Genomic DNA, 12679 nt, shown 5'->3' with positions numbered 1-12679 from the left:
TACCAGTTGTTAATTTCTTGCCTTCTAGTTGGCATAGAACCAAAGTTTCTCCCAGTTTCATTAAGAGAGACCACCTTATTCCGTGAAGAGGAGATCCAGACCTTTTTGATTCTAGAGAACTACCTCTACTAGGAAGTCTACCTGGGCTTCCAGACAGGAAATAGACTTTCCTCAGATGGACTAAGTCTATATCTACATGAGCAATAAGTTCTCTTGAAATTCTTATCTTCATAATTAGGGCTGAAGTTTTAACTGCAGCAGAGCCTGAGATGCCTGCCCCCTCCATAGAGAAGTGAATGGAGACAGCCTGACATGCGTCCTCCCTCCCTCCTTCCCCCTCCCCTCCTCCTCCTCCTCCACCTCCTCCTCATTGACAAACACTTGCAGTATGACATAAGCAAGGACATGAAGGAGTGGGGTCTCCATCAGTGTAAACAATTTACAAGTTGCACACTTGGTTAAGCTGTTAGTGTAAGCAAGCCAGGTAGTCTCTGGGGCCTAAAAATACATCCAGTTGGCATTCCCAGCATTAACTTGCTGTACATGGCTACAGGAATCTGCATAAGGGGAACGATCTAGGGAGTATCTTGGAAACATTAATAGCAGTGACTCTTAGAAGTCCTACAGGGTGAGCTTAAGTTGATTTCATTTATAGTTGTCAGGATTGGACATGGAGCTTTTTGATTGATGAATACCAATCCCAATATATGGGCTTTGGGGTCTAGGCAAAGCTAGCATTGGTTTGAATAGGAATGGTCTCCATAAGTTCATATATGTGAATGCTTGCTTGGCTATCAGAGAGTAGTGCTACTTGATAAGGATTAGGAGGTGTGGCTTTGTTGCAGTAGGTATATCGTTGAGGAACTATGTCACTCAGGGTGGGACTTTGGGGTTTCAATTGTTTAAGCCAGGCCCAGTGTCTGTCTCTGTCTGTTGCCTATGGATCCAGATATAGAACTCTCAGCTACTCTCCAGTACCATGTCTTGCATGCCACCATGCTCTACACCACGATGATAATGGACTAAACCTCTGAAAACATAAGCAAGCCCAATTAAGAGTCGGTCCCCAGCTCTGAAAAAAAGAAAAAAAAAAAAAAAGAGTTGCCATGATCATGGAGTCTCTTCACAGCAATAGAACAGTGACCTGTGTTGGGTTGAGAACGATTGAGGAACTGATACACTCCTTTTAGCACCCCAAACATCAAGAGGCTGGCTTTTGTTGTCTCCTTGACTTCTACCCTCTTAATTACCAAAGGAATTTCTGGGAAAATTGGAATTTTAGAACTTAAGACCTTAGGAGGCTGTGTTCCAGGGGTACCAAGATAGGCTGGTTTGGTCAGATGACTCTAAAGATACATCAGAGAAGGTTACAGAGATGGGGGCTCTCTGACTTTCTTTTTTTTTTTTTTTTCTCAGAGCTGGGGACCGAACCCAGGACCTTGCGCTTGCTAGGCAAGCACTCTACCACTGAGCTAAATCCCCAACCCCCGGTCAGATGACTCTAAATGAGCATTTCTGTTGAATAGTAAATAAGTTGCCTGGGTCCTGACCATTCACATATCAGCTGATTACCCAGGTTTTATTGGTTTTCCAGTAATAACCTTCAGTTTCATGTCAAACCCAAACCTTTACAGATGTGGGGTTGCACTGCCTCAGACTAGCAAACTTACAGTTTTCTTTCTAGGACTATTAAGGGGTCAATTGTGACTCTGGAGGAATCTGTTTTGCACCCCCACTGAGTTCAGTGATACTTATCCAACTCTTGGCAGCAGCAGGAGCCATCAGCAAGGGAGATACAGTATTGGGCCAATCAGAGTTCAATTTTTTTCAATAGTGGATCTACAACCCCAATAGCCTCTAGACATTTTTTTCTTCTTCTAACAGAAGTCCACCTGGAAAGTAGGTTGGGTCTAAGTAGAAAGATTAAGCTATATACTCTCCAGTTTTAGTCTTTCTTAATTCCCATACTCAGGGTCTTAGCTTATGGAAATTGGGGCCTTTTCCATAGTCAGACAAGACACAATAGGACAACCACAATCTTCAGGCCATGTCATCCATGTCTTGCATGCCACCATGGTGGTTGGAGGACCTGGTGACAATCTGCCATTGTTCTCAGTAGCCGCCTATTTTTGACCTTTTTGGCCTCTTCCTTTTCTGTCCATTAGTTTCTTTTTGTGTGTAGTTTAGGCATTGGGGCAATTTGGTTTGTGCAGGGTGATCAAGATCTGAAGATGCCACATTGGTTCTAGGATTGCCTTCTGGGTGGCTATGTCTGCTGCTCTGTTTCCTTGACCCTCTAAGGATACCCTTTTTGATGCCTTTGCAGTGGACAATGGGTATCTCTTTTGGCAGCTGTATGGCCTCTAATAAAGCCAGGATTTCTGGCTGAAGTGAGTTACCCCTCCCCCTTAAAGCGTGTCATAGACATGAGCTGTGGCAAATCCATACCAACACAGTGACAGATTTACCTTTCCACTGGCAAAGTGTTTGGGTTAATGCCAGAAGCTCAGCTCTTTTTGTCCCCCTCAGTTAATAGGCTCCCAGGTGGCCCCCACACTGCTCTGTCCAGGGTAACAACTGTGGCCCCAAGATACCTGATTCCATCTGAAACAAAACTGACCCCATTAGTGGCCAGTACCTCTTCCACTTCTGTTAGTAGGTCAGGTCAGGTGGATTGAACCATATCAGTGCGTTCTAACAGTTATGAAGAGGTTATTGTCTGGCAGGAGGATTGCTGGGTTAATGATTGAAGTTTTACAGAATTGGATACAGAGCTGGTCTAGGAAAGGTGCTTGATAATAACTTATTTGGATTTTGGACATCTATCTTGCTGGGGCCTCCAGAATGTTGTGAATGTTCTTCACAAGAGAACACACTGACTTCTTTTTTTTTAAATTTTACTTTATGGGTATTGGTGTGTGCTTGCATGGGTGTATATCTAGGTAACATGTGTGCCTGATATCCTTGAAGACCAGAAGAGTGTCAGATCCCCTGGAACTAGAATTAAAGACTGCCATGTGGGTATTCTGAATAGAACCCAACGTCCTCTAGAAAAGCAGTCAGTGCTCTTAATCACTAAGCCATCTCCCCAGCCCAACACACAGAAACTATGAAAACTGAATAGAAAGTCTGCATTGCTGGCCTGCAACTGCATGGAAAACTTGCCCAAATTATGCAGCTCCAAGATTCACTTTTTTTTTTTTGCCTTTTATGTACAAAACCCACATTCTAGTTGAAACACTTTGGTTAGCAAAAACAGTAAGAAGCAAGCCTACAGAAGTCAAAAAACAAGCTTAGTAAGCCAAAAAAACAAGATCAGTATATTTAAGGACTTTCCCAGATCCTAAAACTGTGGACTAGGTCTTAGATGGATTATTAGGTCTTTGTTTCCATTTTGGCAGATATTGGGGTATATGTTCTGATCCTAAGGTTAAAATGATATCTCTTACATGGCTTTGGTTGGACTAAAGTCTCAAGACCTGTCACAATGTATGGACCATTCCTTAGGCAAAGGATACTGGGCTAAGACTGAATGATCAGTGGCATGCATTCATTCCTTCTTGGTTTTCTCTTTTGGTTTGTTTGTTTGTTTGTTTGTTTGTTTTTTGGTATGCTTTGCTTGCACATATGCCTGTGTACCACCTGTATGTCCTGTGCTTTTGGAGGTCACAGGTCTCCTGGTACTCAAGTTATGGATAGTTATGAAGTATCATATGGGTGTTGGGAACTGAACCCCAGGTCTTTTGCAAAAATAGCAAGTGCTCTTAACTGCTGAACTACTTCTCCAGCCCTTTTCTCCCTGTTTTTGATGTAATGTGACTAGAGACTTCAAGCTTCTCTCCTACCTTAACTTTACCATAATGATGAACTGAAACTCAGGATCCTGAGCCAAATAAACTTCCTCTCTTAAGTTGTTTTTGTTGTATTTTATAATACCACCAGGAAAAGAAACCAAGACCCCTCACACACATAAATCCCTTGGTTCAATCTCTAGCAAAAAAAAAAAAAAAAAGAAAGAAGAAAGAAAGAAAGAAAGAAAGAAAGAAAGAAAGAAAGAAAGAAAGAAAGAGAAAAGGAAAGCTAATTTTCTGGGTTTTATTCCAAGCCTTAAGAGGTAAGGTTAATGTTTCTACTCATTGGAACCAGGGGATGAGAGCATGTATAAACAGTGCTAAGCAAATAGGCCCACAATTGCCATGAGTCTTGTATGACTGGGTCTCCTGATCCCACAAAACCAGGGCTTTGTGCAGAAAATGGATATAGTAAATTATGCTGATGTCAACCATGAGGTAAGACTACAAAGATAAAGGTACCAACTAGGGTGTGACTAGTAGCTCCCCCAACACACACACACACAAAGAGATTTAGAAATACTTAGGAGATATGGGTAGTCAAAAGCAAGCTTTGATTAGAACTATTGTTACGGGGGTTGGGGATTTAGCTCAGTGGTAGAGCGCTTGTCTAGCAAACGCAAGGCCCTGGGTTCGGTCCCCAGCTCCGAAAAATAGAAAAAAAAAAGAAAAAAAAAAAAAGAACTATTGTTACAAAAAGAAGCAGGTGGTGGCTAAGTTATTGGAGTTAAGTTTATTGAAGGAACCAGAATCATATCTCAAGGAAATAGGTTCTTGGAAAAGTTTTTTTTTTTTTTTTTTTTTTTTCTTTTTTTCGGAGCTGGGGACCGAACCCAGGGCCTTGCGCTTCCTAGGCAAGCGCTTTACCACTGAGCTAAATCCCCAACCCCCTTTTTTTTTTTTTTTTTTTTTTTTTTTTTTACTGGTCTATAGATCTGGAGAACACTTGGATATTGATAATGAACATCAATCACCAGCTATTTAAAAACTCTAAAAATATTAAACTATGGAGCTTAACACTTCATTCTCCCAAATCAGCATTACTAGAGAATAGTTCATTCCATAGCATCTCACAGATGTTTTAGTTTTGTTCAGCAGTGCTGTAGCTTAAACCCAGGCTCTTACATATACTAACATACACTAGGCACGTGCTCTGTCTCTAAGTCTCTAAGCTTCACCTCCAACACCTACAATTAATTCTTTTCTTTTCCTTTCTTGAGATGGGGTTTCTCTGTGCAGACCTGGCTGTCCTGGAAGTTGCTCTGTAGAGCAGGCTAGCCACGAACTCAAAAAATCTGCCTGCCTCTGCCTCCTGAGTCCTAGGACTTAGAGCGTGAGTCACCACTGCCTGTGAAGCACCTACAATTCTTAAGGAAGAGATAATGTAGAGGAAGAAATGGAAAATCAGATTAGCACATAAGTAACTTTTGATAGTTACAACTGGGATTGTGTGCTAATAGCATCTACTGGGTAGAGGCTAAGGATACTGTTAACCATCTTAGAGCAAACAGTTCTGCCTAACAAAATACTATCATGCTTCAGATGACAGTAGTATCACTGCTGAAAAACCTTGATCTAAGAATTACCATTATTGGGGGCTGGAGAGATGGCTCAGCGGTTAAGAGCACCCGACTGCTCTTCCAGAGGTCATGAGTTCAATTCCCAGCAACCACATGGTGGCTCACAACCATCTGTAAAGAGATCTGATGCCCTCTTCTGGTGTATCTGAAGACAGCTACAGTGTACTTATATATAATAAATGAATAAATAAAAAAAATTAAAAGAAAAAAAAAGAATTACCATTATCAAGAAATAAAAAGTACATTCACTTTTTATTTTTTTCCACTTTTTATTTTTAACTCTGATCCTTTGTCTCCAATGGACAGGAGGGGGACAAAGGCCCACTTGAAGAAGAGGATTCAAAGTTAAGATTTTGTTTCACTCTGGAAGTTGCCAGGGGTAACTTAGTAACACAGTAGTAATAGTGGCAAGTACTACAACTGATAAAGGGTCACAGGACTCACCTCAAGTCAGTAGGCCTATTCTACCACTCCAGCCTGCTGTGGGATGAGGACTGGGAGACTCCCTCTTTGCAACTAAGAAGTAACGAAGAGAGTCTTCCCACACAGAAAGAAAAAAACCCAAACAAACCAAAAAACCCCAGTCGCATTCTACAGAGCCAACTTCACACTAAAGTCAACCGGCCTCACTGTAAAACCAAGGCTAACCTCATTACAAAATTTATTTCCTTGGGAGAACACGGGCTCCATAAGGAGGTCAAGGGAACTTGAGATCACAGTCTAAAAGAGAAATGGCATTCTGGGAACAACAAAAGAACACCCAGAGAAAAAGACCAGACACCTGAGCAAACAGGGAAGCCAATCTTTCCGAGTCATGAAATCCGACCAGTTGGAGATACCTGTGCTTCTACAAACATAGGTCGTTGTCAAGACCTTCCTTCGTTCCCGGAAAAACCTCTAAAGCATCTACATTCTTGACGCCGGTTGGAAAATCCGAGAGCGTCTGAAGCTGGAAGAACCATAGCAGCAATATACTCCCTGCGGGTTTCCCAAGCACCACCCACGAGGCGCAAGCATGCGCAGCTCTCTATCCTGGCCCCTCCACCCGGGGTTCCAGCCCCGCCCCCGTCACAGAGCATGCGCTGTCCTCCTGCCACCCCGCCCCTCCGTACCAGAGACCCCTGTTCCTTAGAAACCAGGCGGCGTGTTCCCGGTATCGGTGCTCTGGATTCCGGTGCGCGCGCGCGCATCCGCTCTATCCTTCCTCAGGGCAGACGGACGGCCTCGGAAACCCGTCCGGATCCATGGTTTCGCGTGCGACTCTGGGCGGGCAATGCCATCATGCCAGGTGAGAGGCACCCGGCGGCGGGTGAGGGTGAAGGAGGGCATGGCGCGGCCGGGAGCGGGCGCTGGCCCGGCCTCTGCGGTCGCCGGGCTCCTGAGGTTGGAAGCGAGTATACGCGGGGCCCTGGCTGGAGGGGGCCTTTGCTAAATGCCAGTGTGTGCACTGCATTGAGTACGAGGTCGCTCCGAGGTTCGTTTTCTCCATCTCAAAGATAGGACCTGCACATTTGGACGCAGAAATTGGATCCTATAGGATCTTGAACGTAACCCATCCCCATATAGATGTAAAACCCTAGGTACCCCGCCCATTGCGGAGCAGACCACCCCATTACCTGTGTGAGGATGGGCGCTTTATGGATGATGATTTGTGAGGTGTGGAAACTTCAGACAAAGGATTCGTCGCCTTACTAGCTGGTTCATGCTCTTGCAAAATGAGATTGCACTTGAGACAGCAAATATATAAGAAACTGGTGTTCAGGTAAAAGCTTGAAAAAGCAACATCCTAGAAGCATTTGGTTTACTCTGCCAGCCCCGAATGCCGAGTCCTGGTTGGCCATGGCCTACTTTTATAGCTCAGGGAAAAAAAACAAAACAAAAACGGATGGACTTGTGGAAACAAAAGATGAGACGAGGTGTGCTTGTCAAGGCTTTATTACACCCCTGGTGAGGAAAGGCATGGGCATTGGTGAGTGGGCATGTGAACAGTTTACCATCCAGACTGCCCTGGGATCCAAAGAACAGGACAGAAAAGTAAAGGTATAAAATTGCATTGGGTAGACAGCAAGGAAGTTATCTTAGGCTTCATTGTTCCCAGTATCATGCCAAGGACAGAGCACATGAGAAAGAAATGAAAACCCAGCCGCAGCACTAACTTTATGATCTGTGGGCACAAAGACTTCTTCATGGAAGACCATTCAGTTGAAAGAAACAGCCCTTACACAAGAAGGTGGCACAACGTTATTATGATATGAAGTGGTAAGGAGGAGATGATTGTGTTTGAGTAGGGGAAGCTAGATCCATTTGTGATAAGGAAAATCACTTCCTTCTGAAAAACTACACCAAAGAACACAAGAGCTGCAGGACACCCATTTTACAGAAATTGAGAAAATTAATGCTTTAGGGCTATGAATTTAAAACATGTAAAAAAAAAAAAAAAAAAAAAAAAACAGGGGTTGGGGATTTAGCTCAGTGGTAGAGCACTTGCCTAGCAAGCGCAAGGCCCTGGGTTTGGTCCCCAGCTCCGAAAAAAAGAAAAGAAAAAAAAATTTTTTTGGAGCTAGAGAGATGACTCAACAGTTAGAAACTTTGCAAAATAACATTTTAAAAGAATTGTGTGTGTGTGTGTGTGTGTGTGTGTGTGTGTGTTTGCCTGCATGTATGTATTTTTGCACCATATGTGTGCCTGGTTCCTGTGGAGGCCAGAAGAGTATCAGATCTCCTGGTACTGGGGTTATAGATGGCTGTGAGCTGCCATGTAGGTGCTGGGAACTGAACCCAGGTCATTTGCCACAGCAATAAGTATTCTTAACTACCAGGACATTATGTGATTGCATTGTGCTTCAAGGGTTTGTGTGCATTTCTTTTTCTGAGCTCTACAACTAGACACTTTCTCCAGAGCAGTGTACATTTACAGGAAGCTTTCCAGGTGTTTCTGTGACAATGAAACCTTTGACAAATAACTGCTTAGCATCCACTCTATTCTCAGGGTAAGTGAGGGCAGCTATCGGGCCTGACCTGCAATAAAGTAATCGCTAGTGTTTGAGAGGTCAACTGCAAGGAACTCTTACCAGATAAACCAGTAATGCTAACAGATGTACTTTCACTGAACTGACTTTCCTATATAAGAAATGAAAAAGGCATTCGGTGCCATCTGATAAAATGAATCTGAGATACAGAGGTGAGTTGTTTAGAAAGTAGGAGTCAGCCAGGCCCAGCCTTTAATCTCACTCACACCTTTGATCCCAGTGTTTCAGAAGCAGAGGCAGGCGAATCTTTCTGAGTTCTAGTATGGCTTGAGCTACATAGTGGAAAGAGAGAGAAAGGGAGCGAGAGAGGAAAGAAAGAGGGAAAAAGAAAACGGGAATCTGACGTGACTAATTGAACATGGGAAGCTGCCTTTTTTCATTTCTAGTGCTTGGAAATTCACTTGTGCAAATTCATAATGGGACGATTCCTAGGTAGAGCCACAAATGGATGGAGAAAGCACCTAGGAGAAAATGGGACCAGAGCTTTCTGTATTGAGCGTTTATATGTAGTATAATAAAAGGATGTCACTTGTCTTACACAAAAGTCAGTTTTTTATTAACTGACTTGAAAAGTCAGCCTAGGAGGCAGTAGTAGAGTCTTCTGCATATGTGTAAAGCCCTGTACTAAGGCAAAGCAGTTTATATTTGAAAGTGAAAAATCCAAATTTTTAAAGATTTGTGTATTATGTCTTATTTCATTTACTTATTTTTCTTGTGCTGGGCATTGTGACCAGGGCTTCATGCATGCAGGGCAAATGCACTACCACTAAAGTATTTTCCCAAATGCCTTGATTTCTTATGTATTTTTTAAAATGTGAATAAAAGAACAGAGCAGGTATATGTGTTTATAATCCCAAATGGAAGGCTGAGGCAAAAGAATTACAAAGTCAAGGCCTGTAGGAGCCACAGAGTGAATTCAGAGTCAGCTTGGACTTTGGCAAGACCCTGTATCAAAAATAAAAGTGGAAGAGGTCTGGAATGTAGTAGTTCAGAGACAGAGCTCCTGCCTAGTATGCGTATGTCCTTGAACATTAAAAGATATTGAAGGTGGCGGGAAATGGCTCAGTGGTTAAGAGCACTGATTGCTCTTTCAGAGGTCCTGAGTTCAATCCCCAGCAACCACATGGTGGCTCACAACCATCTGTAACAAGATCTGATGCCCTCTTCTGGTGTGTCTGAAGACAGCTACAGTGTACTCACATACATTAAATAAATAAATCTTTAAAAAGAAAAAAGAGGGGTTGGGGATTTAGCTCAGTGGTAGAGCGCTTGCCTAGGAAGCGCAAGGCCCTGGGTTCGGTCCCCAGCTCCGAAAAAAAGAACCAAAAAGAAAAAAAAAAAAAAAAGATATTGAAGGAAAAAAAGTCAGTCTTCCCCATACATACTACTTTTAAAGATTTATTTATTTATTTATTTATTTATTTATTTATTTATTTATTTATTTAATGTATATGAGTACACTGTAGCTGGCTTCAGGCACACCAGAAGAAGGCATCAGATTGGATTACAGATGGTTGTGAGCCACCATGTGGTTGCTGGGAATTGAACTCAGGACCTCTGGAAGAGCAGTCAGTGCTCTTAACTGCTGAGCCATCTCTCCAGCCCCTACATACTACTTTTAAAAGATTTTTTTCTTTTGATTTTTATAGTAACCTTGGCTGTTCTGGAACTCACTTTGTGTTGTTGTAAGAATATAAAAAATAAAAAGGCTGCCTTTTATCCCCACTAGGTCTGGCTCCACGGTGCCCCAAGGTATCTGCTAGATACCTTAAGTCTCAGTCAGCAAAGCCTCTCACCCGCTTTGCTCCCTCCCATATCACACTGCCAAAGGCCTCTCTCTCAGCCTGGCAGCAAACTCTCTACCTGTCTAGTTCCCAAGGCAGGTTTCCATGTCAGCAACACACAACCCAACTCTGGTGGCCCAGACCAGCCGCCACACGCTTTCTTACACTTAAATCGCTACATGAAAGAACACTCAACACAAGAACCTTTAGCGCAATTGGTAAGATATAATTGCCCACCTAAACATACAAAGCCCCGTACACATCCATCCCTTAAGAACATTCGTAACAACCTGTAAAGGTGCAGCGTGGAATCTTAATGTCATCCACCATATTGTCCTGCACGGCTTCTCTCCCTCTCCCTCCTGTCTCTTCCTCCTTTCTGTTCCAGTCTCCTCCTCTTCCTTCAGACTTTTCAACTTTTCTCCCACCCATCCTTCCTTCCTTGTCCAATGACAGGCCTCCTTCTATCCTGTACCTGCCTCACCTGTGACATCATCCCACTACTTTGTAGGCCATTCTGGCTCAAACTCACAGATCTTTGCCTGCCTTTGCCTCCCAAGCTCGGATTAAAGCTGTGAGCCACCATCACCCAGCTCAGATCTTATGTTTGGGGTTTTGTCTTTTGGTTGTTTTGTTTTTGAATACTGAACATTGCACACACCAGGCAGGTGCTTTACTCCTGAACGGTACCATCCCACCACCTCATTGACTCTTCTTGGTAGACCTCATTGCAAAGCAGAAGAAAGTGCATGTGTTCAGTGGTTTGCAGGCCCATGGTGGCCCTTGGCTAGGAAGTGCCTGTCTCTGAGGGGAGCCAGTTTGGGCGTGGCTCTAGGAGCCTATGTGTCATACAACTGACCTGCTAGGTATCCTGTGAGTGCCAGAGAGAAGGGCTTAAACATACTTCCTGTTTCTTTTCAGCCTTTTGCATTTATAGTCCTATGTGGAGTGTTCAGGAGGCCCAGCTTGTGTATGGGGCAGTAGAGTAAATAATTTATTATCTTCTTAGGTGATGTTACTTTCAAAATAATTTGTTGTCATTAAACATTTAGAGGTGGTGTGTGTGTGTGTGTGTGTGTGTGTGTGTGTGTGTGTGTGTGTGCCTGTGCCTGTGTGTGCCTGTGTGTGTACCTGTGTGTGTGTGTATGAATGAATGAATGAATGAATGAGTGATGTTCCTGTATGGGCACACATGTGGAAATCAGAGACAACTTTTTGGAGCCGGCTCTTTCCTTCTACCTTTATGTGGGCTCTATGACTTGAGCTCTGGTTTACTCACTGAGCCATCTTGCTGGGCTTGATCTTGATCCTACTGCCTTAGACTGCTGTGATGAAACACTGGTAACCAAAAACAGGGTTTATTTGGTTTATGCTTCCACATCACTGTTCATCATCGAGGGCAGTCAGAACAGGAACTCACAGAGGACAGGAACCTGGAGGAGAAGCTGATGCATGGAGGGTTGCTGCTTACTGGCTTGCTCAGCCTGCTTTCTATAGCTCCCAGGACCACCACAGTGGACTGGTTCCTCCCACATCAGTCACTGATTAAGAAAACGCCCTACAGGCCTACAGCCTGACCCTATGGAGGGCTTTCTCAGTTGAGGGTCACGTCTCTCAAGCCTGTGTCAAGTTGCCATAAAACAAGTCAGCACACTTGCTGTTTGTTTTAAAATTAGTTTATCTTTCTCCCTAATATATCGACTGCTATCCAGAGAATATTTAATAGGTACCAAATTATAAAGGAATTTTCAGGGACTTAGAATCTGCTCGATCCTGAGAACACAATTTGTGTCCTGAAGGAATGAATGTATAGTCTCAGTAGTGGGAAAGACATCATTTAAAGAGGGTCAGAAAATTCTAAATACTTAAATGAATGAGTATTTTCAGTTAGGCGCATCATGTATATAACCTTTATTTTACATCTGGCCCCTTCATTACACAGCAACAAAAGAGAAAAGGGGGTAGTGTGGCTAAAATAAAAATAAATGAGACAACATTTTTCTCCATCCTACAGTTAAGCTAGAGGAGGACACAGCTAAGCATAGTTATGGTCCAGTCAGTAAGTAGATTTTTCTTGTTTATTTACTTCATTTGTGTGTGCAGATACATGTCTCCAGGCGTATGCTTGTCACATTGCAAGCCTGGAGGGCAGAGGACAATGTGTGGGAATTTGCTTATTGTGTAAATTGAGGTATGGTTGAGGGGAAGAATTGAGGGAGCGTATAGCCAGAGGCATCTGGAAGAGTCCAGATCAGGGAGGGAAAGTAGCAGCTTGAACGTGGCCCGCTAACTGGACTTGACCAAGAGAGAAGACGCAGGTGAGTGTAAGAGAGGAGAAAAGGGAGTTCAGGCAAAGGAGCCCAAGAGAGAGGTCAAGAGAGGAAGGCAGAGAACAGCATGGCTGGATAGTAAGGTTATGAGTGGATGAGAAGCTA

The 12679-nt window shown here is 43.4% G+C and overlaps 1 protein-coding gene and 1 long non-coding RNA gene across 5 annotated transcripts in view; one reads left to right on the top strand and one right to left on the bottom strand.

Moving 5' to 3' along the window:
* Positions 1 to 6496: 6496 nt before the first annotated feature.
* Gfod2 (Gfo/Idh/MocA-like oxidoreductase domain containing 2) overlaps positions 6497 to 12679 on the top strand; it is a 48320-nt gene continuing 42137 nt past the window's right edge. For 2 of the 4 annotated variants that reach the window (XM_063278026.1, XM_063278025.1), the window contains exon 1: positions 6497 to 6719. The gene's annotated coding sequence lies outside the window, so the exon portion shown is untranslated. Of the gene's footprint in view, positions 6720 to 8109; positions 12563 to 12679 lie in introns of those variants that run through there. The other 2 variants (NM_001107421.1, XM_063278027.1) reach the window with 2 other exon arrangements.
* LOC134483349 (uncharacterized) lies at positions 6528 to 7255 on the bottom strand. The gene is made up of 2 exons (XR_010060208.1): positions 7048 to 7255; positions 6528 to 6934 (listed from the first exon to the last, which is right to left on the bottom strand). It is a non-coding gene; the product is annotated as an uncharacterized LOC134483349 (long non-coding RNA).

The sequence above is a fragment of the Rattus norvegicus genome, chromosome 19 (genome assembly GCF_036323735.1).
Source record: "Rattus norvegicus strain BN/NHsdMcwi chromosome 19, GRCr8, whole genome shotgun sequence".
In the NCBI taxonomy this organism is placed as follows: domain Eukaryota; kingdom Metazoa; phylum Chordata; class Mammalia; order Rodentia; family Muridae; genus Rattus; species Rattus norvegicus.
This window is presented reverse-complemented; position numbering and strand designations above follow the sequence as displayed.